The following is a 26,641-nucleotide window of genomic DNA, read 5'->3' as shown; positions in this document are numbered from 1 at the left end:
GGTGGTCTCCCATCCAAGTACTAGCAAGGCCCAACCCTGCTTAGCTTACGAGATCAGATGAGATCGGGCGTGTTCAGGGTGGTGTGGCCGTAGGCAGAGACAGGCCTCTCACTTGCTGCTTTTCCACTTTGACGTCCGGTTACCGGTTGCCCTTTCCAGTGCTTAGTAAGACAAGGTGCTTTTGTGCTTTCCTTTCTCTTCACTTTCTTGCTGGCTCCTTAAAAAGGTCTTGTAGACAGAACGCCCCGCTCAGAGCCGCTGAGCTCACTGATCGGCTGCCGCGCTGTCGACGGAACGTCAGCGTCGCGGCCAATGCCACAGGCCGGGAGCAGCGGCGAGACTCACCGGTAGACCTGGGTAGGGTGAGTAGAGCGCGGTTAGTTGCTTTCTAATAGCCTGCAGCCGGGGATTAACTTTTAATGAAAGGGAGCAACCCTTTTGACTGTCTGCAGCGCGCCGTACCTAGGAAGCGCACACTCACACACAGCGAGCATGCACAAGTTGCTCGCACGAGACCACATTCCCTATTTGCACCTGCAGCTTTTCCGCCACCATGCGTCAGACTCTCCTGCCTCTCTTATTATTATTTCAGGGCCTTAGCAGGAACCACCCCCTCAATTCCCTCCCGCTCCTTCCTAGCACTGAGGTTAGCTCCTGGGCAGCTGTCTGATTGGGTTAGTTACACAAGCTTCTTTGAAGAAGAAGACGTTACTTCTGCTGGCCCTCGTTAGGCGGTCGCCCTCTAAAACCATCCCCTGAGCAGCTGCTGAAAGCCTGGCCCCTTCACAGCGCGAGATGCTTTTAACGCCATCATTTGCATACGGCCGGCTGCGGGGTCAATAAGCACTCCTAGCCGTGGCAAGGAGCTCGGTGTGAGGCCTGGTAGAGGCGGCGGGGTTGCGTCCTTATCTTAGAGGTCTTGGGGGGCTTGGGAGGCTTGGGACTTCCAGCCTCTACTTTACGTAAGGTCGGTGTCCAGCAAGGCGCCACTCAATGTTAGCCGAGCTGGGCAAGATGGCAAAACGTCATCAAAATTGTCTACAATACCTGGTGTTCTCAGGAGGTGTCCCAACCAAGTATTTCCGAACCCATCTCTGCTTTGCTTCCGAGATCGGACGTATCCAAGGTGGTATGGCCAGTAGACGCTGCTTGGCCCATCGCCCGGCCAGCCTTCCTCAGGCTCGCGTGGGGACGAGAACTCTGGCTGTTCTGGGGCGGTCTCCGAAGGACCGATGCATAGGCTGTGCCGTCCCTATAGGTGTTGTTTGTTGAGCAATGAAACACCTGCCGCATCAGATGTGTTTAAAAATGGCTCGGCGCAGGGTCTCCTGCAGGCTAAACCGTTCATCGCGGGGATGTGACAGAAAGAGCAAGCTGGACCCGCAACTTGGGGTGGAGCGAAACGCCCAGGAGTGAATGAAGGAAGAGGGTGAGATGGTTGCGAGTGAATTTGAGCTGCTCTTCGGGGGGGTTGTGTGGCCTGCAAAGGTGTTTTGCTTGGGTTGTGCTGTAAACTGGCCTCCAGGTTACCGGTGGTTGCCTCCAGTTCAGCGGTGGTTGCCTCCAGTCATGCGGGAGTCGCTGGTCCTGGTGAAAAGAAGCCTAGTATTAAAAGTAAATAAGCAACAATGCTGGAGGTCCACGGTGATGAGAAGGATGCTGGTATTTTGCAAGGATTAAATAGCGCAAGAGAGAAAGCAAATGAAAAGAAGAAAGGAGCATGTGTGCGCTTGTGAAAAAAGGAATGGAAAAAAGGCATAGAGGAGAGTGACCCCTGCTGGTGGAAGTAAGAAAAAGCAAAAGCCTACAGCACCTGGTATTCCCAGGCGGTCTCCCATCCAAGTACTAACCAGGCCCAACCCTGCTTATATTCCGAGATCAGACGAGATCAGGTGTGTTCAGGGTGGTGTGGCCATAGGCAGAGACAGGCCTCTCACTTGCTGCTTTTCTACTTTGACGTCCGGTTGCCGGCTGCCCTTTCCAGTGCTTAGTGAGACAAGGTGCTTTTGTGCTTTCCTTTCTCTTCACTTTTTTGCTGGCTCCTTAAAAAGGTCTTGTAGACAGAACGCCCCGCTCAGAGCCGCTGAGCTCACTGATCGGCTGCCGCGCTGTCGACGGAACGTCAGCGTCGCGGCCAATGCCACAGGCCGGGAGCAGCGGCGAGACTCACCGGTAGACCTGGGTAGGGTGAGTAGAGCGCGGTTAGTTGCTTTCTAATAGCCTGCAGCCGGGGATTAACTTTTAATGAAAGGGAGCAACCCTTTTGACTGTCTGCAGCGCGCCGTACCTAGGAAGCGCACACTCACACACAGCGAGCATGCACAAGTTGCTCGCACGAGACCACATTCCCTATTTGCACCTGCAGCTTTTCCGCCACCATGCGTCAGACTCTCCTGCCTGTCTTATTATTATTTCAGGGCCTTAGCAGGAACCACCCCCTCAATTCCCTCCCGCTCCTTCCTAGCACTGAGGTTAGCTCCTGGGCAGCTGTCTGATTGGGTTAGTTACACAAGCTTCTTTGAAGAAGAAGACGTTACTTCTGCTGGCCCTCGTTAGGCGGTCGCCCTCTAAAACCATCCCCTGGGCAGCTGCTGAAAGCCTGGCCCCTTCACAGCGCGAGATGCTTTTAACGCCATCATTTGCATACGGCCGGCTGCGGGGTCAATAAGCACTCCTAGCCGTGGCAAGGAGCTCGGTGTGAGGCCTGGTAGAGGCGGCGGGGTTGCGTCCTTATCTTAGAGGTCTTGGGGGGCTTGGGAGGCTTGGGACTTCCAGCCTCTACTTTACGTAAGGTCGGTGTCCAGCAAGGCGCCACTCAATGTTAGCCGAGCTGGGCAAGATGGCAAAACGTCATCAAAATTGTCTACAATACCTGGTGTTCTCAGGAGGTGTCCCAACCAAGTATTTCCGAACCCATCTCTGCTTTGCTTCCGAGATCGGACGTATCCAAGGTGGTATGGCCAGTAGACGCTGCTTGGCCCATCGCCCGGCCAGCCTTCCTCAGGCTCGCGTGGGGACGAGAACTCTGGCTGTTCTGGGGCGGTCTCCGAAGGACCGATGCATAGGCTGTGCCGTCCCTATAGGTGTTGTTTGTTGAGCAATGAAACACCTGCCGCATCAGATGTGTTTAAAAATGGCTCGGCGCAGGGTCTCCTGCAGGCTAAACCGTTCATCGCGGGGATGTGACAGAAAGAGCAAGCTGGACCCGCAACTTGGGGTGGAGCGAAACGCCCAGGAGTGAATGAAGGAAGAGGGTGAGATGGTTGCGAGTGAATTTGAGCTGCTCTTCGGGGGGGTTGTGTGGCCTGCAAAGGTGTTTTGCTTGGGTTGTGCTGTAAACTGGCCTCCAGGTTACCGGTGGTTGCCTCCAGGTCAGCGGTGGTTGCCTCCAGTCATGCGGGAGTCGCTGGTCCTGGTGAAAAGAAGCCTAGTATTAAAAGTAAATAAGCAACAATGCTGGAGGTCCACGGTGATGAGAAGGATGCTGGTATTTTGCAAGGATTAAATAGCGCAAGAGAGAAAGCAAATGAAAAGAAGAAAGGAGCATGTGTGCGCTTGTGAAAAAAGGAATGGAAAAAAGGCATAGAGGAGAGTGACCCCTGCTGGTGGAAGTAAGAAAAAGCAAAAGCCTACAGCACCTGGTATTCCCAGGCGGTCTCCCATCCAAGTACTAACCAGGCCCAACCCTGCTTATATTCCGAGATCAGACGAGATCAGGTGTGTTCAGGGTGGTGTGGCCATAGGCAGAGACAGGCCTCTCACTTGCTGCTTTTCTACTTTGACGTCCGGTTGCCGGCTGCCCTTTCCAGTGCTTAGTGAGACAAGGTGCTTTTGTGCTTTCCTTTCTCTTCACTTTTTTGCTGGCTCCTTAAAAAGGTCTTGTAGACAGAACGCCCCGCTCAGAGCCGCTGAGCTCACTGATCGGCTGCCGCGCTGTCGACGGAACGTCAGCGTCGCGGCCAATGCCACAGGCCGGGAGCAGCGGCGAGACTCACCGGTAGACCTGGGTAGGGTGAGTAGAGCGCGGTTAGTTGCTTTCTAATAGCCTGCAGCCGGGGATTAACTTTTAATGAAAGGGAGCAACCCTTTTGACTGTCTGCAGCGCGCCGTACCTAGGAAGCGCACACTCACACACAGCGAGCATGCACAAGTTGCTCGCACGAGACCACATTCCCTATTTGCACCTGCAGCTTTTCCGCCACCATGCGTCAGACTCTCCTGCCTGTCTTATTATTATTTCAGGGCCTTAGCAGGAACCACCCCCTCAATTCCCTCCCGCTCCTTCCTAGCACTGAGGTTAGCTCCTGGGCAGCTGTCTGATTGGGTTAGTTACACAAGCTTCTTTGAAGAAGAAGACGTTACTTCTGCTGGCCCTCGTTAGGCGGTCGCCCTCTAAAACCATCCCCTGGGCAGCTGCTGAAAGCCTGGCCCCTTCACAGCGCGAGATGCTTTTAACGCCATCATTTGCATACGGCCGGCTGCGGGGTCAATAAGCACTCCTAGCCGTGGCAAGGAGCTCGGTGTGAGGCCTGGTAGAGGCGGCGGGGTTGCGTCCTTATCTTAGAGGTCTTGGGGGGCTTGGGAGGCTTGGGACTTCCAGCCTCTACTTTACGTAAGGTCGGTGTCCAGCAAGGCGCCACTCAATGCTAGCCGAGCTGGGCAAGATGGCAAAACGTCATCAAAATTGTCTACAATACCTGGTGTTCTCAGGAGGTGTCCCAACCAAGTATTTCCGAACCCATCTCTGCTTTGCTTCCGAGATCGGACGTATCCAAGGTGGTATGGCCAGTAGACGCTGCTTGGCCCATCGCCCGGCCAGCCTTCCTCAGGCTCGCGTGGGGCGGTCTCCGAAGGACCGATGCATAGGCTGTGCCGTCCCTATAGGTGTTGTTTGTTGAGCAATGAAACACCTGCCGCATCAGATGTGTTTAAAAATGACTCGGCGCAGGGTCTCCTGCAGGCTAAACCGTTCATCGCGGGGATGTGACAGAAAGAGCAAGCTGGACCCGCAACTAGGGGTGGAGCGAAACGCCCAGGAGTGAATGAAGGAAGAGGGTGAGATGGTTGAGAGTGAATTTGAGCTGCTCTTTGGGGGGGTGGTGTGGCCTCCAAAGGTGTTTTGCTTGGGTTGTGCTGTAAACTGGCCTCCAGGTTACCGGTGGTTGCCTCCAGGTCAGCGGTGGTTGCCTCCAGTCAGCCGGGAGTCGCTGGTCCTGGTGAAAAGAAGCCTAGTATTAAAAGTAAATAAGCAACAATGCTGGAGGCCCACGGTGATGAGAAGGATGCTGGTATTTTGCAAGGATTAAATAGCGCAAGAGAGAAAGCAAATGAAAAGAAGAAAGGAGCATGTGTGCGCTTGTGAAAAAAGGAATGGAAAAAAGGCATAGAGGAGAGTGACCCCTGCTTGTGGAAGTAAGAAAAAGTAGAAGCCTACAGTACCTGGTATTCCCAGGTGTTCTCCCATCCAAGTACTAACCAGGCCTGACCCTGCTTAGCTTCTGAGATCAGACGAGATAGGGCGTGTTCAGGGTGGTGTGGCCGTAGGCAGAGACAGGCCTCTCACTTGCTGCTTTTCTACTTTGACGTCCGGTTGCCGGCTGCCCTTTCCAGTGCTTAGTGAGACAAGGTGCTTTTGTGCTTTCCTTTCTCTTCACTTTTTTGCTGGCTCCTTAAAAAGGTCTTGTAGACAGAACGCCCCGCTCAGAGCCACTGAGCTCACTGATCGGCTGCCGCGCTGTTGACGGAACGTAAGCGTCGCGGCCAATGCCACAGGCCGGGAGCAGCGGCGAGACTCACCGGTAGACCTGGGTAGGGTGAGTAGAGCGCGGTTAGTTGCTTTCTAGATTAACTTTTAATGAAAGGGAGCAACCCTTTTGACTGTCTGCAGCGCGCCGTACCTAGGAAGCGCACACTCACACACAGCGAGCATGCACAAGTTGCTCGCACGAGACCACATTCCCTATTTGCACCTGCAGCTTTTCCGCCACCATGCGTCAGACTCTCCTGCCTGTCTTATTATTATTTCAGGGCCTTAGCAGGAACCACCCCCTCAATTCCCTCCCGCTCCTTCCTAGCACTGAGGTTAGCTCCTGGGCAGCTGTCTGATTGGGTTAGTTACACAAGATTCTTTGAAGAAGAAGACGTTACTTCTGCTGGCCCTCGTTAGGCGGTCGCCCTCTAAAACCATCCCCTGGGCAGCTGCTGAAAGCCTGGCCCCTTCACAGCGCGAGATGCTTTTAACGCCATCATTTGCATACGGCCGGCTGCGGGGTCAATAAGCACTCCTAGCCGTGGCAAGGAGCTCGGTGTGAGGCCTGGTAGAGGCGGCGGGGTTGCGTCCTTATCTTAGAGGTCTTGGGGGGCTTGGGAGGCTTGGGACTTCCAGCCTCTACTTTACGTAAGGTCGGTGTCCAGCAAGGCGCCACTCCATGCTAGCCGAGCTGGGCAAGATGGCAAAACGTCATCAAAATTGTCTACAATACCTGGTGTTCTCAGGAGGTGTCCCAACCAAGTATTTCCGAACCCATCTCTGCTTTGCTTCCGAGATCAGACATATCCAAGGTGGTATGGCCAGTAGACGCTGCTTGGCCCATCGCCCGGCCAGCCTTCCTCAGGCTCGCGTGGGGACGAGAACTCTGGCCGTTCTGGGGCGGTCTCCGAAGGACCGATGCATAGGCTGTGCCGTCCCTATAGGTGTTGTTTGTTGAGCAATGAAACACCTGCCGCATCATATGTGTTTAAAAATGGCTCGGCGCAGGGTCTCCTGCAGGCTAAACCGTTCATCGCGGGGATGTGACAGAAAGAGCAAGCTGGACCCGCAACTTGGGGTGGAGCGAAACGCCCAGGAGTGAATGAAGGAAGAGGGTGAGATGGTTGCGAGTGAATTTGAGCTGCTCTTCGGGGGGGGGGTCGTGTGGCCTGCAAAGGTGTTTTGCTTGGGTTGTGCTGTAAACTGGCCTCCAGGTTACCGGTGGTTGCCTCCAGGTCAGCGGTGGTTGCCTCCAGTTATGCGGGAGTCGCTGGTCCTGGTGAAAAGAAGCCTAGTATTAAAAGTAAATAAGCAACAATGCTGGAGGCCCACGGTGATGAGAAGGATGCTGGTATTTTGCAAGGATTAAATAGCGCAAGAGAGAAAGCAAATGAAAAGAAGAAAGGAGCATGTGTGCGCTTGTGAAAAAAGGAATGGAAAAAAGGCATAGAGGAGAGTGACCCCTGCTGGTGGAAGTAAGAAAAAGCAAAAGCCTACAGCACCTGGTATTCCCAGGCAGTCTCCCATCCAAGTACTAACCAGGCCTGACCCTGCTTGGCTTCCAAGATCAGACAAGATCGGGCGTGTTCAGGGTGGTGTGGCCGTAGGCAGAGACAGGCCTCTCACTTGCTGCTTTTCCACTTTGACGTCCGGCTGCCGGCTGCCCTTTCCAGTGCTTAGTAAGACAAGGTGCTTTTGTGCTTTCCTTTCTCTTCACTTTTTTGCTGGCTCCTTAAAAAGGTCTTGTAGACAGAACGCCCCGCTCACAGCCGCTGAGCTCACTGATCGGCTGCCGCGCTGTCGACGGAACGTCAGCGTCGCGGCCAATGCCACAGGCCGGGAGCAGCGGCGAGACTCACCGGTAGACCTGGGTAGGGTGAGTAGAGCGCGGTTAGTTGCTTTCTAATAGCCTGCAGCCGGGGATTAACTTTTAATGAAAGGGAGCAACCCTTTTGACTGTCTGCAGCGCGCCGTACCTAGGAAGCGCACACTCACACACAGCGAGCATGCACAAGTTGCTCGCACGAAACCACATTCCCTATTTGCACCTGCAGCTTTTCCGCCACCATGCGTCAGACTCTCCTGCCTGTCTTATTATTATTTCAGGGCCTTAGCAGGAACCACCCCCTCAATTCCCTCCCGCTCCTTCCTAGCACTGAGGTTAGCTCCTGGGCAGCTGTCTGATTGGGTTAGTTACACAAGATTCTTTGAAGAAGAAGACGTTACTTCTGCTGGCCCTCGTTAGGCGGTCGCCCTCTAAAACCATCCCCTGGGCAGCTGCTGAAAGCCTGGCCCCTTCACAGCGCGAGATGCTTTTAACGCCATCATTTGCATACGGCCGGCTGCGGGGTCAATAAGCACTCCTAGCCGTGGCAAGGAGCTCGGTGTGAGGCCTGGTAGAGGCGGCGGGGTTGCGTCCTTATCTTAGAGGTCTTGGGGGGCTTGGGAGACTTGGGACTTCCAGCCTCTACTTTACGTAAGGTCGGTGTCCAGCAAGGCGCCACTCAATGCTAGCCGAGGTGTGCAAGATGGCAAAACGTCATCAAAATTCACTACAATACCTGGTGTTCTCAGGAGGTGTCCCAACCAAGTATTTCCGAACCCATCTCTGCTTTGCTTCCGAGATCGGACGTATCCAAGGTGGTATGGCCAGTAGACGCTGCTTGGCCCATCGCCCGGCCAGCCTTCCTCAGGCTCACGTGGGGACGAGAACTCTGGCCGTTTTGGGGCGGTCTCCGAAGGACCGATGCATAGGCTGTGCCGTCCCTATAGGTGTTGTTTGTTGAGCAATGAAACACCTGCCGCATCAGATGTGTTTAAAAATGGCTCGGCGCAGGGTCTCCTGCAGGCTAAACCGTTCATCGCGGGGATGTGACAGAAAGAGCAAGCTGGACCCGCAACTTGGGGTGGAGCGAAACGCCCAGGAGTGAATGAAGGAAGAGGGTGAGATGGTTGCGAGTGAATTTGAGCTGCTCTTCGGGGGGGTCGTGTGGCCTGCAAAGGTGTTTTGCTTGGGTTGTGCTGTAAACTGGCCTCAAGGTTACCGGTGGTTGCCTCCAGGTCAGCGGTGGTTGCCTCCAGTCATGCGGGAGTCGCTGGTCCTGGTGAAAAGAAGCCTGGTATTAAAAGTAAATAAGCAACAATGCTGGAGGCCCACGGTGATGAGAAGGATGCTGGTATTTTGAAGGATTAAATAGCGCAAGAGAGAAAGCAAATGAAAAGAAGAAAGGAGCATGTGTGCGCTTGTGAAAAAAGGAATGGAAAAAAGGCATAGAGGAGAGTGACCCCTGCTGGTGGAAGTAAGAAAAAGCAAAAGCCTACAGCACCTGGTTTTCCCAGGTGGTCTCCCATCCAAGTACTAACCAGGCCTGACCCTGCTTAGCTTCCGAGATCAGACAAGATCGGGCGTGTTCAGGGTGGTGTGGCGGTAGGCAGAGCCAGGCCTCTCACTTGCTGCTTTTTCACTTTGACGTCCGGTTGCCGGCTGCCCTTTCCAGTGCTTAGTAAGACAAGGTGCTTTTGTGCTTTCCTTTCTCTTCACTTTTTTGCTGGCTCCTTAAAAAGGTCTTGTAGACAGAACGCCCCGCTCACAGCCGCTGAGCTCACTGATCGGCTGCCGCGCTGTCGACGGAACGTCAGCGTCGCGGCCAATGCCACAGGCCGGGAGCAGCGGCGAGACTCACCGGTAGACCTGGGTAGGGTGAGTAGAGCGCGGTTAGTTGCTTTCTAATAGCCTGCAGCCGGGGATTAACTTTTAATGAAAGGGAGCAACCCTTTTGACTGGCTGCAGCGCGCCGTACCTAGGAAGCGCACACTCACACACAGCGAGCATGCACAAGTTGCTCGCACGAGACCACATTCCCTATTTGCACCTGCAGCTTTTCCGCCACCATGCGTCAGACTCTCCTGCCTGTCTTATTATTATTTCAGGGCCTTAGCAGGAACCACCCCCTCAATTCCCTCCCGCTCCTTCCTAGCACTGAGGTTAGCTCCTGGGCAGCTGTCTGATTGAGTTAGTTACACAAGCTTCTTTGAAGAAGAAGACGTTACTTCTGCTGGCCCTCGTTAGGCGGTCGCCCTCTAAAACCATCCCCTGGGCATCTGCTGAAAGCCTGGCCCCTTCACAGCGCGAGATGCTTTTAACGCCATCATTTGCATACGGCCGGCTGCGGGGTCAATAAGCACTCCTAGCCGTGGCAAGGAGCTCGGTGCGAGGCCTGGTAGAGGCGGCGGGGTTGCGTCCTTATCTTAGAGGTCTTGGGGGGCTTGGGAGGCTTGGGACTTCCAGCCTCTACTTTACGTAAGGTCGGTGTCCAGCAAGGCGCCACTCAATGCTAGCCGAGCTGGGCAAGATGGCAAAACGTCATCAAAATTGTCTACAATACCTGGTGTTCTCAGGAGGTGTCCCAACCAAGTATTTCCGAACCCATCTCTGCTTTGCTTCCGAGATCGGACGTATCCAAGGTGGTATGGCCAGTAGACGCTGCTTGGCCCATCGCCCGGCCAGCCTTCCTCAGGCTCGCGTGGGGACGAGAACTCTGGCCGTTCTGGGGCGGTCTCCGAAGGACCGATGCATAGGCTGTGCCGTCCCTATAGGTGTTGTTTGTTGAGCAATGAAACACCTGCCGCATCAGATGTGTTTAAAAATGGCTCGGCGCAGGGTCTCCTGCAGGCTAAACCGTTCATCGCGGGGATGTGACAGAAAGAGCAAGCTGGACCCGCAACTTGGGGTGGAGCGAAACGCCCAGGAGTGAATGAAGGAAGAGGGTGAGATGGTTGCGAGTGAATTTGAGCTGCTCTTCGGTGGGGTCGTGTGGCCTGCAAAGGTGTTTTGCTTGGGTTGTGCTGTAAACTGGCCTCCAGGTTACCGGTGGTTGCCTCCAGGTCAGCGGTGGTTGCCTCCAGTCATGAGGGAGTCGCTGGTCCTGGTGAAAAGAAGCCTAGTATTAAAAGTAAATAAGCAACAATGCTGGAGGCCCACGGTGATGAGAAGGATGCTGGTATTTTGCAAGGATTAAATAGCGCAAGAGAGAAAGCAAATGAAAAGAAGAAAGGAGCATGTGTGCGCTTGTGAAAAAAGGAATGGAAAAAAGGCATAGAGGAGAGTGACCCCTGCTGGTGGAAGTAAGAAAAAGCAAAAGCCTACAGCACCTGGTATTCCCAGGCGGTCTCCCATCCAAGTACTAAGCAGGCCCAACCCTGCTTAGATTCTGAGATCAGACGAGAACGGGTGTGTTCAGGGTGGTGTGGCCGTAGGCAGAGAGAAGACTCTCACTTGCTGCTTTTCTACTTTGACGTCCGGCTGCCGGCTGCCCTTTCCAGTGCTTAGTGAGACAAGGTGCTTTTGTGCTTTCCTTTCTCTTCACTTTTTTGCTGGCTCCTTAAAAAGGTCTTGTAGACAGAACGCCCCGCTCAGAGCCGCTGAGCTCACTGATCGGCTGCCGCGGCCAATGCCACAGGCCGGGAGCAGCGGCGAGACTCACCGGTAGACCTGGGTAGGGTGAGTAGAGCGCGGTTAGTTGCTTTCTAATAGCCTGCAGCCGGGGATTAACTTTTAATGAAAGGGAGCAACCCTTTTGACTGTCTGCAGCGCGCCGTACCTAGGAAGCGCACACTCACACACAGCGAGCATGCACAAGTTGCTCGCACGAGACCACATTCCCTATTTGCACCTGCAGCTTTTCCACCACCATGCGTCAGACTCTCCTGCCTGTCTTATTATTATTTCAGGGCCTTAGCAGGAACCACCCCCTCAATTCCCTCCCGCTCCTTCCTAGCACTGAGGTTAGCTCCTGGGCAGCTGTCTGATTGGGTTAGTTACACAAGCTTCTTTGAAGAAGAAGACGTTACTTCTGCTGGCCCTCGTTAGGCGGTCGCCCTCTAAAACCATCCCCTGGGCAGCTGCTGAAAGCCTGGCCCCTTCACAGCGCGAGATGCTTTTAACGCCATCATTTGCATACGGCCCGCTGTGGGGTCAATAAGCACTCCTAGTCGTGGCAAGGAGCTCGGTGTGAGGCCTGGTAGAGGCGGCGGGGTTGCGTCCTTATCTTAGAGGTCTTGGGGGGCTTGGGCGGCTTGGGACTTCCATCCTCTACTTTACGTAAGGTCGGTGTCCAGCAAGGCGCCACTCCATGCTAGCCGAGCTACGCAAGATGGCAAAACGTCATCAAAATTGTCTACAATACCTGGTGTTCTCAGGAGGTGTCCCAACCAAGTATTTCCGAACCCATCTCTGCTTTGCTTCCGAGATCGGACGTATCCAAGGTGGTATGGCCAGTAGACGCTGCTTGGCCCATCGACCGGCCAGCCTTCCTCAGGCTTGCGTGGGGACGAGAACTCTGGCCGTTCTGGGGCGGTCTCCGAAGGACCGATGCATAGGCTGTGCCGTCCCTATAGGTGTTGTTTGTTTGCAGGCTAAACCGTTCATCGCGGGGATGTGACAGAAAGAGCAAGCTGGACCCGCAACTTGGGGTGGAGCGAAACGCCCAGGAGTGAATGAAGGAAGAGGGTGAGATGGTTGCGAGTGAATTTGAGCTGCTCTTCGGGGGGGTCGTGTGGCCTGCAAAGGTGTTTTGCTTGGGTTGTGCTGTAAACTGGCCTCCAGGTTACCGGTGGTTGCCTCCAGGTCAGCGGTGGTTGCCTCCAGTCATGCGGGAGTCGCTGGTCCTGGTGAAAAGAAGCTTAGTATTAAAAGTAAATAAGCAACAATGCTGGAGGCCCACGGTGATGAGAAGGATGCTGGTATTTTGCAAGGATTAAATAGCGCAAGAGAGAAAGCAAATGAAAAGAAGAAAGGAGCATGTGTGTGACGCGCCCCTGGGCCTGCTGTGTCGCGCAGCGTCTCGCGCTCGGGGGCTTACCCGGAACCGGATCAGATGAGGGTTGTAGTCTCCGAGTGGCGGGGACCCGGTCCGTGCCCAGGGAGTCAAACTCAGTGTATGGCAGTCTTGATAGGTGTTATTTGAGTGTCGACTACGCCACCCGTTGATTTGCAGCTATGGAGCTGCCGCTGCAGGGCAGACCGCTGAGGCCGATGTAGAATTGTGCAGCGTGATAGTATAACCCCCAACGGGAGGGGTATGGCCTCAGGGCAGCCGACGTGGAAGATGGGGGTAGCAGGAACCACTCAGAGACGGTGCGGTGTAATTCAGGGTCTTTACTGGTAACAACGATAGACCCTCCCAGAGTACTTGCTAGCGAACGGGGCCTGGTCAGTCCTTGAGCAGATGGGATCTCCCCTGGCCAGGCGGAGTTGTAGGCCTCCCAAACTGACTGTACTCTTCTGGCTACCTTGCTAGAAGCGGATATAAGTAGCCCACGTCCCTGAGTGTGCCGTGTGGTGCTCACCCGTATGGCCGGTGACTCGGGGCCTTCTAATGGCTTCCGCTCCACGTTGGCGGTGCTGGTCCCACGCGTGTGACCTTGCCTTCGGGTTTCTGGGCCTGAGGACCTGAAATCCCCTGCCGGTCGGCTTCTGCTGCTGGGTAAGAGTTAGTCCCCACAGCCTCGGACGCCGGGTCCGGTAAGAAAGCTTCTCAGTCAGGGCGAGCTCTGCAGCTGCCAGCCCCTGACTCATAGTAGTATTGCTCCCACTGAGCTTCTGCTGTTTCTTCCTATGACTGTTTCTTGTCTCTGCTTCTTCTCTACTCCTAACCCTGCCTCAGCCCCGGGTTTATATAGGGGAAGTTCTTCCCCTCCCAAGACTGGGCAGGAGGTGTGGCATGCACAGGATCCCTGACCAAAGGACCTCCCACCTGCTCTCAGACATAACATTACATTACTGTGGAAACCAGACCCCTGGGGTGCCACATTCCCCCCTAGTGAAATTTAGTACTCCGGGACTAAACATATTTTAGAAAAACATAACAAGATATAACAACAATAATAGTACAATAAGAAGAAACACATAAAGGTGGTCACGGATATCCGTAACCGGGTGCAGTCTTTGAAGAAAGCAAGGTGTCCATTTCACCAAAACAGGGAGACGTAACCAGGTAGGGGTTTGTTCTGCCCCGAGTCCTTAACAGTCTTTAGTCCGTCCTGGGTTACGCTCCAACTATGTACACAGGATTCCCGGTAAATCCACCAAATACTCCTATAAACAACTAGAAACACATAATTATACACAAGCAATAAGAAAAACAGGTAACCACAAATAAAACAACTTATACATTTCAAATCCTCCAACGTGCGGGTAACTGGCCTCTAGTGGCCCTAGTGGACCTACGGAGCTGACTGTCTAGCCCTGAACTACAGGGTGTAGGAGCTGTCAAGGGTAAACTGGGCAGCTGTCTACCGGCTCTTTGGCTCACTAGGGGTACGGCAGGCTCACTATAAGCAGAGGGTTGATCCTCCTGTTCTGCTTGTGTGGAGTCTTCTGCCTCCTGGACCGGCTGCTCTTCCAGCTCTACCTGTCGCTCCGTAGGTGCTTGGGATGCGGGTTGGAGGAAGGTGAGTACGGGTACCACAACTGCGCCATTGACTTGAGTCCAAGACCGAGGGAAGTCTCCGAGCACAGTACTAACCATGTCTTCCCTTTCCTCTACGGGTCGAGGGTCTTCTTGTTCCTCTTCAGGGTTCCGTAGCTGTTCGGGACACTTCTTCAGGTGATCCCGGGATACAATGGTTGTGGTTTCCCCTCCATCTTTACTGATGGTACAGACCTTTGGGTTGTCGTGGCTTGAGGGCAGTACGGTGTACGGGTCCTTCTCCCACTGGTCGTCCAACTTGTGGAGCCGTCTTTTTCTCTTCAAGACCTGCTCTCCGGGTACCAGGGGAACAGCGGGAGCATACTGGTTGTAAGTTTTCTCTTGTCTTTCCCTAGCCTGACAGAGACTTCGCTCCACGCTCTCCTGTACTCTCCGGTACTGCTGCTGCCTCTCTGTGTCCCAGTCTGTTTCTGGTGAAGTGTCCTCGGGTGTCAGGACTCCCATTTCCAGGTCAACAGGTAACTTACCAGGTCTCGCCCTCATTAGGTAAGCCGGGGTACAGTTGGTGGAACCTACCGGGATGTGGTTGTATAGGTCCACCAGATCGGGCAACTTCTCAGGCCACAGACTGCGTTCTTCCAGGGGCAACGTTTTCAGAAGATCCATTACCACCTGGTTCATTTTCTCACAAAGTCCATTAGTTTGCGGATGGTAGGGTGTCGTCCTTATCTTCCGGCAGCCATACAGATTGCAGAATTCCTGGAAGACCTCCGCTTCAAAGGCAGGTCCCTGGTCCGTCAGCACTTGGTCCGGGTAACCGTGTGGACGGCAAAAGTGCTGCTGAAAGGCTCTAGCTGCTGTTTGAGCCATTAAGTCCTTGACGGGGACGACAACCAGAAACCGGGAGTAATGATCCACGATGGTTAACGCGTAGACGTAGCCACTTCTGCTTGGGGTCAGTTTTACATGATCCAAGGCTACCAGTTCCAACGGCTGCCGGGTGACGATGGACTGCAGGGGAGTCTTCTGGCTGGCACGGTCCTTCCTTCTTAGGTTGCACGGGCCACAGTCTCTGCACCACCTCTCGATGGTTCCCCTCATGCCTACCCAGTGGAACCGCTCGCGCAGCAGGAACTCCAGCTTCTTCCATCCGAAGTGTCCAGCCCCGTCGTGGTATGCCTCCATCACCATGGCTGCGTCTCTTCGTGGCACCACTATTTGCCAGATTAGTTCATGCGTCCGGGAGTTAACCATTCTGCGGCACAACTTCCCCTTGTAAAGGAACAGTCTACTCTTTTCTGCCCACAGTTGCTTGGCTTCCTCCGGAGCGTCTGGGTCAAGGCGAGCCTCTGGCCGAGTCAGCATCTCCTTTACCAGCCGGACGGCAGGGTCGCTGTCTTGCGTTTCCGCCCAGTTGTAGTGAGGCAAGGGGTTAAACGTAGCGGCTTGCTTACTCCCTACCCGGTGGGAACACTGGATAGTCCCATGACGATGGAACGCAGGGAGTTCGACTTCTTCCAGTTCCTCTGGATCTTCTCCTACGTCCGGTAGATTTGGCATCCTGGACAGGGCGTCCGCGTTGGTATTGGAGCGTCCTGCCCGGTATTTGATTGTGAACTCGTAGTTGGACAGACGAGCCATCCATCTCTGCTCTAGGGCACCGAGTCTTGCTGTGTCCAGGTGTGTCAACGGGTTGTTATCCGTGTACACGATGAACCGGGAAGAAGCGAGGTAGTGCTTAAAGCGTTCGGTGACTGCCCACACCACTGCCAGGAACTCTAGCTTAAAGGAGCTGTAATTCTCCGGGTTTCTCTCGGTGGGTCGCAGTTTTCGGCTGGCGTAAGCGATTACTCGTTCTTTCCCCTGCTGGATCTGGGACAGCACAGCTCCTAGCCCGATGTTACTTGCGTCAGTGTAGAGGATAAAGGGCTGGCTGTAATCGGGGTACGCCAGGATTTCATCCCCCGTGAGGGCCATCTTCAGCTGGCGGAAGGACTCTTCTTCTAACTTCTCCCATCTGAAGGGCGGCTTCTGGTTCTTGGCCTTCCGGGACTGGCCTATCAGGAGGTCCTGCATGGGAGCTGCCTTTTTGGTGAAACCGGGGATGAATCTGCGGTAATAGCCTACCAACCCAAGGAACTGCCGCACTTCCTTTATACTGGAGGGACTTGGCCATTCCTTAATTGCGGTGATCTTATCAGGGTCGGGAGCCACTCCGTCAGCGCTCACCACGTGTCCCAGGTACTGCACCTTTGGCTTCAGGAGGTGACACTTAGAGGGTTTCACCTTCAGGCCGTAACTTGCCAGGGCTTCGAACACTTCCGCCAGATGTTTCAGGTGGTCCTCATAAGTCTTGGAATATACGATGACATCGTCCAGGTACAACAGGACCGTCTCGAAGTTTTTGTGTCCCAGACAGCACTCCATTAATCGTTGGAAGGTTCCGGGTGCGTTACAAAGTCCAAACGGCATACAGGTAAACTCGCTAAGTCCCATCGGGGTGGTGAATGCGGTCTTCTCCCGGTCCGCCTCTGCTACAGGAACCTGCCAGTACCCGCTAGTGAGATCCAAGGTAGAGAAGAAGTTAGCAGATCTTAAAGCAGCCAAAGACTCCTCTATCCTTGGTAAAGGGTACGCATCCTTGTGTGTGATACGATTGATTTTCCGGTAATCTACACACATCCTCATAGTGTTGTCTTTCTTTTTGACTAAAACTAGTGGGGCTGCCCAGGGGCTACAGCTATCCCGGATTACCCCAGCCTCCTTCATGTCTCTAAGCATCCCCTTGGCGTGTTGGTAATGTGCAGGAGGTACGGGTCGATACCTCTCTTTTATGGGAGGATGATCTCCCGTGGGGATGCGGTGTTCTACCCCCTTAACTCGCCCGAAGTCTAACGGGTGTTTACTAAACACTCTCTCATACTCTTGAACCACCCGGTAGACTCCCTGTTTCTGGTGGGAGGGAGTGGAGTCAGTTCCCAAGTGTAGTTGCTGACACCAATCCTCCATTACTTTCTTAGAGCCGTTACCTTCCTCCGGGTGAGATGGAGGCAAGGCTTCCACAGACTGTATAGAGTTTTGGTTGATGGTATATAATTTGGCTAGCGTGGCATACCGGGGTAGGTATACTTCCCTCTTCCCGATATTTATTAGGCGAACGGGCACCCTCCCATGGCGTACATGAACCACCCCCCGTGCTGTCAAAATGGTGGGCCTACTGTCTGAGTAAACTGGTTCTACCATTGCCTGGTAATCCCTACCTCTCGGACCAATAGCTGCCCGGCACCAAATCATCATTTCACTTTTTGGGGGCATGGCAATAGGGAAAGGGTCACACATTCTTACGCTACCAATCTCACCGCCGGAGAGTTCCACCTGTTGCCGTCGCCTCAGTGCCCGGATCTCTTTCTGGAGCACTCGCTGCTCGCCGGAGCTGGCGTTCTTGGCAACCTGTTGTAAAAGGAAAATCACCTCTGCAAGACAATTTTCAATTACATTAGTTCCTAGCGTTATCTTTGGGTGACTCTCGTGTTTGTCAATGTCTACAATAATCAGTCCCTGTGCTGCCAGTTCGACTCTACCAATTTTAATGGTCGCCTCTTTAAATCTGATCTGTGGCACGGGCTGACCATTGCTGGCGATGATACTCAAGTCGTCGTCAGGGTAGCGGGTTATATCCGAGTCATTCCAGTACTGCTTGAAGAGCACGTACGGAATGGTGGTGACCTGTGACCCGGTGTCCAGTAGGGCACTCATAGGGATGCCATCCAGTACCACAGGCAAGACTGGACGCCCTCCGACATATTTGTCGCGCCAGTTCGATGGGCCTTGTGGTCTTTTTCCTGGGGGTTGGCCCTCTACCCCCAGGTTGTGCCAGTTTAAAGGACAGTACCTTGCCATATGTCCGGGTTGATTGCAGCGGCGGCAGATGGGTCGTCCGTCCTCGTTGTACCGGTCACTGGGTCTTCCTCTGGCCGGTGGGGTCCTCCTTGGTCGACTCCACGGGATGTTCTCCGGTCCGGATGCCAGCTGGATCTTCCCTGGAGTGGAAGCCTGTGAAGACTGCACAGTTCGGGTTAACGCAGCAACGCTTTTAGCTAGCTCTTGGACCTGATGGTGCAGGTCTGGAGCCGGGTCATTGTTCAAAGCCTGCGCATCAGCCCCTACAGGCCCTGCCGACAAGGGCGCCGCCTCCTGGTGGTAAGTGATAGCTGGGCGCCTGTGGGTCACAACGCCATCCGGTGCCGGTTCTCGGAGCACCCGGATGGCTCTGTCCTTGAACTGTGCAAATCCCAGATGAGGGTCCTGTAGGGCCATTGCCCGCAACTGGGTTCGGTGGGCATTGCAATATAAACCCTCTATAAATTGTTCAGTCAACAGCCTGTCCTCGTCTCCCACGCCGTCAGGGTCGGTCTGCTTAACGGCTCTCAGGACCTCTTGTAGGTTCAGGGCATAGTCCCTTATACTCTCATGGGCCCGCTGTTTGCACCCGTAGAATCTAAGCTTGATCTCGGCTGAGGTGCGGGTATCAAAGGTGTCCTTCAGCCGGGTTAGTATCCCTGCGACAGTCCTCCCCCCAGGTGGCCAGGACTTTACCTCCCTTCGGGCTGCTCCGGTTAATTGGGCCACCAGGATGCTCACTTTTTGCTCTTCTGTGAGGGGGTACACCTGGAAGAGGCTATCCAGCCTTTCTCTAAAGTCCTGCAGGGTATGTGACTCCCCTGAGTACTGGGGTAGCCAGGCTGCCCCCGGGATATAGGGCATGGTGAAAGGCATGACCGCGACAGCGGTGGCGCTGGCGGGGGTTGAAGCGGTGAAGCTCTCCTCCGTATCCGACATCCTTCTCCCCCCTAGTGGACCGTGGCCTACCTTGCGATGATCCTCTTCCGTAGGCCGCGGCTCCGCAGTGGATCGTCAGGGTTGAGGACCTTCCGTCGCGCTCCGGTGACGTCGGCGTCTGCTGGGCTCCTTCCAGGACCTTACGCAACGTCCGGACGTGAGGCGGGGCTTCAGTTCTCGCGGGCTTTTTGGAGTCCACGCCCCTCTTCTTCCCGCGCGGCGTCCTCAAGATGGCGTCCAACAGCGGGAAAACTCCACGGATGGCGGGAAGAAGGCTGAAGATGGCGCCGGATGGCGGGAATCTTCACAGATGGCGGGAAGAAGGCTGAAAATGGCGCCGGATGGCGGGAATCTTCACCACAGGTGAGTTTGAAAGTCTCTTTTTCAGGCACGCAGTACCCGGTGGTTGCGGGCACGAAATCCTGCCGACTACGCCAAAGTTGACGCGCCCCTGGGCCTGCTGTGTCGCGCAGCGTCTCGCGCTCGGGGGCTTACCCGGAACCGGATCAGATGAGGGTTGTAGTCTCCGAGTGGCGGGGACCCGGTCCGTGCCCAGGGAGTCAAACTCAGTGTGTGGCAGTCTTGATAGGTGTTATTTGAGTGTCGACTACGCCACCCGTTGATTTGCAGCTATGGAGCTGCCGCTGCAGGGCAGACCGCTGAGGCCGATGTAGAATTGTGCAGCGTGATAGTATAACCCCCAACGGGAGGGGTATGGCCTCAGGGCAGCCGACGTGGAAGATGGGGGTAGCAGGAACCACTCAGAGACGGTGCGGTGTAATTCAGGGTCTTTACTGGTAACAACGATAGACCCTCCCGGAGTACTTGCTAGCGAACGGGGCCTGGTCAGTCCTTGAGCAGATGGGATCTCCCCTGGCCAGGCGGAGTTGTAGGCCTCCCAAACTGACTGTACTCTTCTGGCTACCTTGCTAGAAGCGGATATAAGTAGCCCACGTCCCTGAGTGTGCCGTGTGGTGCTCACCCGTATGGCCGGTGACTCGGGGCCTTCTAATGGCTTCCGCTCCACGTTGGCGGTGCTGGTCCCACGCGTGTGACCTTGCCTTCGGGTTTCTGGGCCTGAGGACCTGAAATCCCCTGCCGGTCGGCTTCTGCTGCTGGGTAAGAGTTAGTCCCCACAGCCTCGGACGCCGGGTCCGGTAAGAAAGCTTCTCAGTCAGGGCGAGCTCTGCAGCTGCCAGCCCCTGACTCATAGTAGTATTGCTCCCACTGAGCTTCTGCTGTTTCTTCCTATGACTGTTTCTTGTCTCTGCTTCTTCTCTACTCCTAACCCTGCCTCAGCCCCGGGTTTATATAGGGGAAGTTCTTCCCCTCCCAAGACTGGGCAGGAGGTGTGGCATGCACAGGATCCCTGACCAAAGGACCTCCCACCTGCTCTCAGACATAACATTACATTACTGTGGAAACCAGACCCCTGGGGTGCCACATGTGCGCTTGTGAAAAAAGGAATGGAAAAAAGGCATAGAGGAGAGTGACCCCTGCTGGTGGAAGTAAGAAAAAGCAAAAGCCTACAGCACCTGGTATTCCCAGGCGGTCTCCCATCCAAGTACTAACCAGGCCCAACCCTGCTTATAATCGGAGATCAGACGAGATCAGGTTTGTTCAGGGTGGTGTGGCCATAGGCAGAGACAAGCCTCTCACTTGCTGCTTTTCTACTTTGACGTCCGGTTGCCGGCTGCCCTTTCCAGTGCTTAGTAAGACAAGGTGCTTTTATGCTTTCCTTTCTCTTCACTTTTTTGCTGGCTCCTTAAAAAGGTCTTGTAGACAGAACGCCCCGCTCACAGCCGCTGAGCTCACTGATCGGCTGCCGCGCTGTCGACGGAACGTCAGCGTCGCGGCCAATGCCACAGGCCGGGAGCAGCGGCGAGACTCACCGGTAGACCTGGGTAGGGTGAGTAGAGCGCGGTTAGTTGCTTTCTAATAGCCTGCAGCCGGGGATTAACTTTTAATGAAAGGGAGCAACCCTTTTGACTGTCTGCAGCGCGCCGTACCTAGGATGCGCACACTCACACACAGCGAGCATGCACAAGTTGCTCGCACGAGACCACATTCCCTATTTGCACCTGCAGCTTTTCCGCCACCATGCGTCAGACTCTCCTGCCTGTCTTATTATTATTTCAGGGCCTTAGCAGGAACCACCCCCTCAATTCCCTCCCGCTCCTTCCTAGCACTGAGGTTAGCTCCTGGGCAGCTGTCTGATTGGGTTAGTTACACAAGCTTCTTTGAAGAAGAAGACGTTACTTCTGCTGGCCCTCGTTAGGCGGTCACCCTCTAAAACCATCCCCTGGGCAGCTGCTGAAAGCCTGGCCCCTTCACAGCGCGAGATGCTTTTAACGCCATCATTTGCATACGGCCGGCTGCGGGGTCAATAAGCACTCCTAGCCGTGGCAAGGAGCTCGGTGTGAGGCCTGGTAGAGGCGGCGGGGTTGCGTCCTTATCTTAGAGGTCTTGGGGGGCTTGGGAGGCTTGGGAATTCCAGCCTCTACTTTACGTAAGGTCGGTGTCCAGCAAGGCGCCACTCAATGCTAGCCGAGCTGCGCAAGATGGCAAAACGTCATCAAAATTGTCTACAATACCTGGTGTTCTCAGGAGGTGTCCCAACCAAGTATTTCCGAACCCATCTCTGCTTTGCTTCTGAGATCGGACGTATCCAAGGTGGTATAGCCAGTAGACGCTGCTTGGCCCATCGCCCGGCCAGCCTTCCTCAGGCTCGCGTGGGGACGAGAACTCTGGCCGTTCTGGGGCGGTCTCCGAAGGACCGATGCATAGGCTGTGCCGTCCCTATAGGTGTTGTTTGTTGAGCAATGAAACACCTGCCGCATCAGATGTGTTTAAAAATGGCTCGGCGCAGGGTCTCCTGCAGGCTAAACCGTTCATCGCGGGGATGTGACAGAAAGAGCAAGCTGGACCCGCAACTTGGGGTGGAGCGAAACGCCCAGGAGTGAATGAAGGAAGAGGGTGAGATGGTTGCGAGTGAATTTGAGCTGCTCTTCGGGGGGGTCGTGTGGCCTGCAAAGGTGTTTTGCTTGGGTTGTGCTGTAAACTGGCCTCCAGGTTACCGGTGGTTGCCTCCAGGTCAGCGGTGGTTGCCTCCAGTCATGCGGGAGTCGCTGGTCCTGGTGAAAAGAAGCCTAGTATTAAAAGTAAATAAGCAACAATGCTGGAGGCCCACGGTGATGAGAAGGATGCTGGTATTTTGCAAGGATTAAATAGCGCAAGAGAGAAAGCAAATGAAAAGAAGAAAGGAGCATGTGTGCGCTTGTGAAAAAAGGAATGGAAAAAAGGCATAGAGGAGAGTGACCCCTGCTGGTGGAAGTAAGAAAAAGCAAAAGCCTACAGCACCTGGTATTCCCAGGCGGTCTCCCATCCAAGTACTAACCAGGCCCAACCCTGCTTATAATCCGAGATCAGACAAGATCAGGAGTGTTCAGGGTGGTGTGGCCATAGGCAGAGACAGGCCTCTCACTTGCTGCTTTTCTACTTTGACGTCCGGTTGCCAGCTGCCCTTTCCAGTGCTTAGTAAGACAAGGTGCTTTTGTGCTTTCCTTTCTCTTCACTTTTTTGCTGGCTCCTTAAAAAGGTCTTGTAGACAGAACGCCCCGCTCAGAGCCGCTGAGCTCACTGATCGCCTGCCGCGCTGTCGACGGAACGTCAGCGTCGCGGCCAATGCCACAGGCCGGGAGCAGCGGCGAGACTCACCGGTAGACCTGGGTAGGGTGAGTAGAGCGCGGTTAGTTGCTTTCTAATAGCCTGCAGCCGGGGATTAACTTTTAATGAAAGGGAGCAACCCTTTTGACTGTCTGCAGCGCGCCGTACCTAGGAAGCGCACACTCACACACAGCGAGTATGCACAAGTTGCTCGCACGAGACCACATTCCCTATTTGCACCTGCAGCTTTTCCGCCACCATGCGTCAGACTCTCCTGCCTCTCTTATTATTATTTCAGGGCCTTAGCAGGAACCACCCCCTCAATTCCCTCCCGCTCCTTCCTAGCACTGAGGTTAGCTCCTGGGCAGCTGTCTGATTGGGTTAGTTACACAAGGTTCTTTGAAGAAGAAGACGTTACTTCTGCTGGCCCTCGTTAGGCGGTCGCCCTCTAAAACCATCCCCTGGGCAGTTGCTGAAAGCCTGGCCCCTTCACAGCGCGAGATGCTTTTAACGCCATCATTTGCATACGGCCGGCTGCGGGGTCAATAAGCACTCCTAGCTGTGGCAAGGAGCTCGGTGTGAGGCCTGGTAGAGGCGGCGGGGTTGCGTCCTTATCTTAGAGGTCTTGGGGGGCTTGGGAGGCTTGGGACTTCCAGCCTCTACTTTACGTAAGGTCGGTGTCCAGCAAGGCGCCACTCAATGCTAGCCGAGCTGGGCAAGATGGCAAAACGTCATCAAAATTGTCTACAATACCTGGTGTTCTCAGGAGGTGTCCCAACCAAGTATTTCCGAACCCATCTCTGCTTTGCTTCCGAGATCGGACGTATCCAAGGTGGTATGGCCAGTAGACGCTGCTTGGCCCATCGCCCGGCCAGCCTTCCTCAGGCTCGCGTGGGGACGAGAACTCTGGCCGTTCTGGGGCGGTCTCCGAAGGACCGATGCATAGGCTGTGCCGTCCCTATAGGTGTTGTTTGTTGAGCAATGAAACACCTGCCGCATCAGATGTGTTTAAAAATGGCTCGGCGCAGGGTCTCCTGCAGGTTAAACCGTTCATCGCGGGGATGTGACAGAAAGAGCAAGCTGGACCCGCAACTTGGGGTGGAGCGAAACGCCCAGGAGTGAATGAAGGAAGAGGGTGAGATGGTTGCGAGTGAATTTGAGCTGCTCTTCGGGGGGGTCGTGTGGCCTGCAAAGGTGTTTTGCTTGGGTTGTGCTGTAAACTGGCCTCCAGGTTACCGGTGGTTGCCTCCAGGTCAGCGGTGGTTGCCTCCAGTCATGCGGGAGTCGCTGGTCCTGGTGAAAAGAAGCCTAGTATTAAAAGTAAATAAGCAACAATGCTGGAGGCCCACGGTGATGAGAAGGATGCTGGTATTTTGCAAGGATTAAATAGCGCAAGAGAGAAAGCAAATGAAAAGAAGAAAGGAGCATGTGTGCGCTTGTGAAAAAAGGAATGGAAAAAAGGCATAGAGGAGAGTGACCCCTGCTGGTGGAAGTAAGAAAAAGCAAAAGCCTACAGCACCTGGTATTCCCAGGCAGTCTCCCATCCAAGTACTAACCAGGCCCAACCCTGCTTAGCTTCCAAGATCAGACGAGATCGGGCATGTTGAGGGTGGTGTGGCCATAGGCAGAGACAGGCCTCTCACTTGCTGCTTTTCCACTTTGACGTCCGGTTGCCGGCTGCCCTTTCCAGTGCTTAGTAAGACAAGGTGCTTTTGTGCTTTCTTTTCTCTTCACTTTTTTGCTGGCTCCTTAAAAAGGTCTTGTAGACAGAACGCCCCGCTCAGAGCCGCTGAGCTCACTGTTCGGCTGCCGCGCTGTCGACGGAACGTCAGCGTCGCGGCCAATGCCACAGGCTGGGAGCAGCGGCGAGACTCACCGGTAGACCTGGGTAGGGTGAGTAGAGCGCGGTTAGTTGCTTTCTAATAGCCTGCAGCCGGGGATTAACTTTTAATGAAAGGGAGCAACCCTTTTGACTGTCTGCAGCGCGCCGTACCTAGGAAGCGCACACTCACACACAGCGAGCATGCACAAGTTGCTCGCACGAGACCACATTCCCTATTTGCACCTGCAGCTTTTCCGCCACCATGCGTCAGACTCTCCTGCCTGTCTTATTATTATTTCAGGGCCTTAGCAGGAACCACCCCCTCAATTCCCTCCCGCTCCTTCCTAGCACTGAGGTTAGTGTGACACCCCAGGGGTCTGGTTGCCACAGTGATAGAGATGTTATGTCTGAGAGCAGGTGGGAGGTCCTTTGGTCAGGGATCCTGTGCATGCCACACCTCCTGCCCAGTCTTGGGAGGGGAAGAACTTCCCCTATATAAACCCGGGGCTGAAGCAGGGTTAGCAGTCAAGAAGAGTAGAGACAAGAAACAGCAGAAGCAATACTACTACGAGTCAGGGGCTGACAGCTGCAGAGCTCGCCCTGACTGAGAAGCTTTCTTACCGGACCCGGCGTCCGAGGCTGTGGGGACTAACTCTTACCCAGCAGCATAAGCCGACCGGCAGGGGATTTCAGGTCCTCAGGCCCAGAAACCCGAAGGCACGGTCACACGCGTGGGACCAGCACCGCCATCGTGGAGCGGAAGCCATTAGAAGGCCCCGAGTCACCGGCCATACGGGTGAGCATCACACGGTACACTCAGGGACGTGGGCTACTTATATCCGCTTCTAGCAAGGTAGCCAGAAGAGTACAGTCAGTTTGGGAGGCCTACAACTCCGCCTGGCCAGGGGAGATCCCATCTGCTCAAGGACTGACCAGGCCCCGTTCACTAGCAAGTACTCCGGGAGGGTCTATCGTTGTTACCAGTAAAGACCCTGAATTACACCGCACCGTCTCTGAGTGGTTCCTGCTACCCCCATCATCCACATCTGCTGCCCTGAGGCCATACCCCTCCCGTTGGGGGTTATACCATCTACGCTGCACCATCCATCCACCGGCCTCAGCGGACTGTCCTGCAGCGGCAGCTCCATAGCTGCATTCAACAGGTGGCGTAGTCGTCCTGCATCTACCGCTGTTACATCGCCGCTCAGTTTGACTCCCTGGGCACGGACCGGGTCACCGCCACGAGACTACAACCCTCAAGAGATCTGGCTCCGGGTAAGCTCCCGCGTGCGCAACGCAGCGCGACACAGGCCCAGGGGCGCGTCAACTTTGGCGTAGTCGGCAGGATTTCGTGCCCGCAACCACCGGGTACTGCGTGCCTGAAAAAGAGACTTTTCAAACTTACCTGTGGTGAAGATTCCCGCCATCCGGCGCCGTCTTCAGCCTTCTTCCCGCCATCGGTGAAGTTTCCCGCCATCCGGCGCCATCTTCTGCCTTCTTCCCGCTATCCGTGGAGTTTTCCCGCCATTGGACGCCATCTTGAGGACGCCGCGCGGGAAGAAGAGGGGCGTGGACTCCGAAAGCGCGCGAGAACTGAAGCCCCGCCTCACGTCCGGACGTTGCGTAAGGTCCTGGAAGGAGCCCAGCAGACGCCGACATCACAGGAGCGCGACGGAAGGTCCTCAACCCTGACGATCCACTGCGGAGCCGCGGCCTACGGAAGAGGATCATCGCAAGGTAGGCCACGGTCCACTAGGGGGGAGGAAGATGTCGGATACGGAGGAGAGCTTCACTGCCTCAACCCCCGCCAGCGCTACCGCTGCTGCAGTTATGCCCTTCACCATGCCCTATATCCCGGGAGCAGCTTGGCTACCCCAGTACTCAGGGGAGTCACATACCCTGCATGACTTTAGAGAAAAGCTGGATAGCCTCTTCCAGGTGTACCCCCTCACAGAAGAGCAAAAAGTGAGCATCCTGGTGGCCCAACTAACCGGGGCAGCCAAAAGGGAAGTAAAATCCTGGCCACCTGGGAGGAAGACTGTCGCAGGGATACTAACCCGGCTGAAGGACACCTTTGATACCCGCACCTCAGCCGAGATTAAGCTTAGATTCTACGGGTGCAAGCAGCGAGCGCAT

The 26,641-nt window shown here is 54.9% G+C and overlaps 8 non-coding genes and 2 pseudogenes across 8 annotated transcripts in view; all 10 read right to left on the bottom strand.

Annotated features, from left to right (window-relative positions):
* LOC141266263 (5S ribosomal RNA) overlaps positions 1–95 on the bottom strand; it is a 119-nt gene extending 24 nt beyond the window's left edge. Inside the window, exon 1 of the ribosomal RNA XR_012320314.1 lies at positions 1–95. This exon is cut by the window's left edge and continues 24 nt beyond it. This is a non-coding gene — a ribosomal RNA (5S ribosomal RNA).
* A 1,706-nt stretch (positions 96–1,801) lies between these two features.
* On the bottom strand, positions 1,802–1,920 carry LOC141270441 (5S ribosomal RNA). The gene has a single exon (XR_012321677.1). It is a non-coding gene; the product is annotated as a 5S ribosomal RNA (ribosomal RNA).
* A 1,706-nt stretch (positions 1,921–3,626) lies between these two features.
* On the bottom strand, positions 3,627–3,745 carry LOC141270440 (5S ribosomal RNA). Its single transcript, XR_012321676.1, has one exon. It is a non-coding gene; the product is annotated as a 5S ribosomal RNA (ribosomal RNA).
* Positions 3,746–5,427: 1,682 nt separating this feature from the next.
* On the bottom strand, positions 5,428–5,546 carry LOC141268375 (5S ribosomal RNA; annotated as a pseudogene).
* Positions 5,547–7,239: 1,693 nt separating this feature from the next.
* On the bottom strand, positions 7,240–7,358 carry LOC141267339 (5S ribosomal RNA; annotated as a pseudogene).
* Positions 7,359–9,063: 1,705 nt separating this feature from the next.
* On the bottom strand, positions 9,064–9,182 carry LOC141266821 (5S ribosomal RNA). The gene has a single exon (XR_012320843.1). It is a non-coding gene; the product is annotated as a 5S ribosomal RNA (ribosomal RNA).
* A 1,706-nt stretch (positions 9,183–10,888) lies between these two features.
* Positions 10,889–11,007, bottom strand: LOC141267071 (5S ribosomal RNA). The gene has a single exon (XR_012321087.1). It is a non-coding gene; the product is annotated as a 5S ribosomal RNA (ribosomal RNA).
* A 9,533-nt stretch (positions 11,008–20,540) lies between these two features.
* On the bottom strand, positions 20,541–20,659 carry LOC141266430 (5S ribosomal RNA). The gene has a single exon (XR_012320467.1). It is a non-coding gene; the product is annotated as a 5S ribosomal RNA (ribosomal RNA).
* A 1,706-nt stretch (positions 20,660–22,365) lies between these two features.
* Positions 22,366–22,484, bottom strand: LOC141267238 (5S ribosomal RNA). Its single transcript, XR_012321248.1, has one exon. It is a non-coding gene; the product is annotated as a 5S ribosomal RNA (ribosomal RNA).
* Positions 22,485–24,190: 1,706 nt separating this feature from the next.
* On the bottom strand, positions 24,191–24,309 carry LOC141266792 (5S ribosomal RNA). The gene has a single exon (XR_012320816.1). It is a non-coding gene; the product is annotated as a 5S ribosomal RNA (ribosomal RNA).
* Between the last annotated feature and the right edge of the window lie 2,332 nt (positions 24,310–26,641).

Source organism: Phyllobates terribilis, unplaced genomic scaffold, assembly GCF_046119375.1.
Source record: "Phyllobates terribilis strain yellow unplaced genomic scaffold, ASM4611937v1 Scaffold_4__5_contigs__length_816908805, whole genome shotgun sequence".
Taxonomy (NCBI): domain Eukaryota; kingdom Metazoa; phylum Chordata; class Amphibia; order Anura; family Dendrobatidae; genus Phyllobates; species Phyllobates terribilis.
The sequence above is the reverse complement of the archived record's forward strand: the minus strand, read 5'-3'. Positions and strand labels throughout refer to the sequence as shown.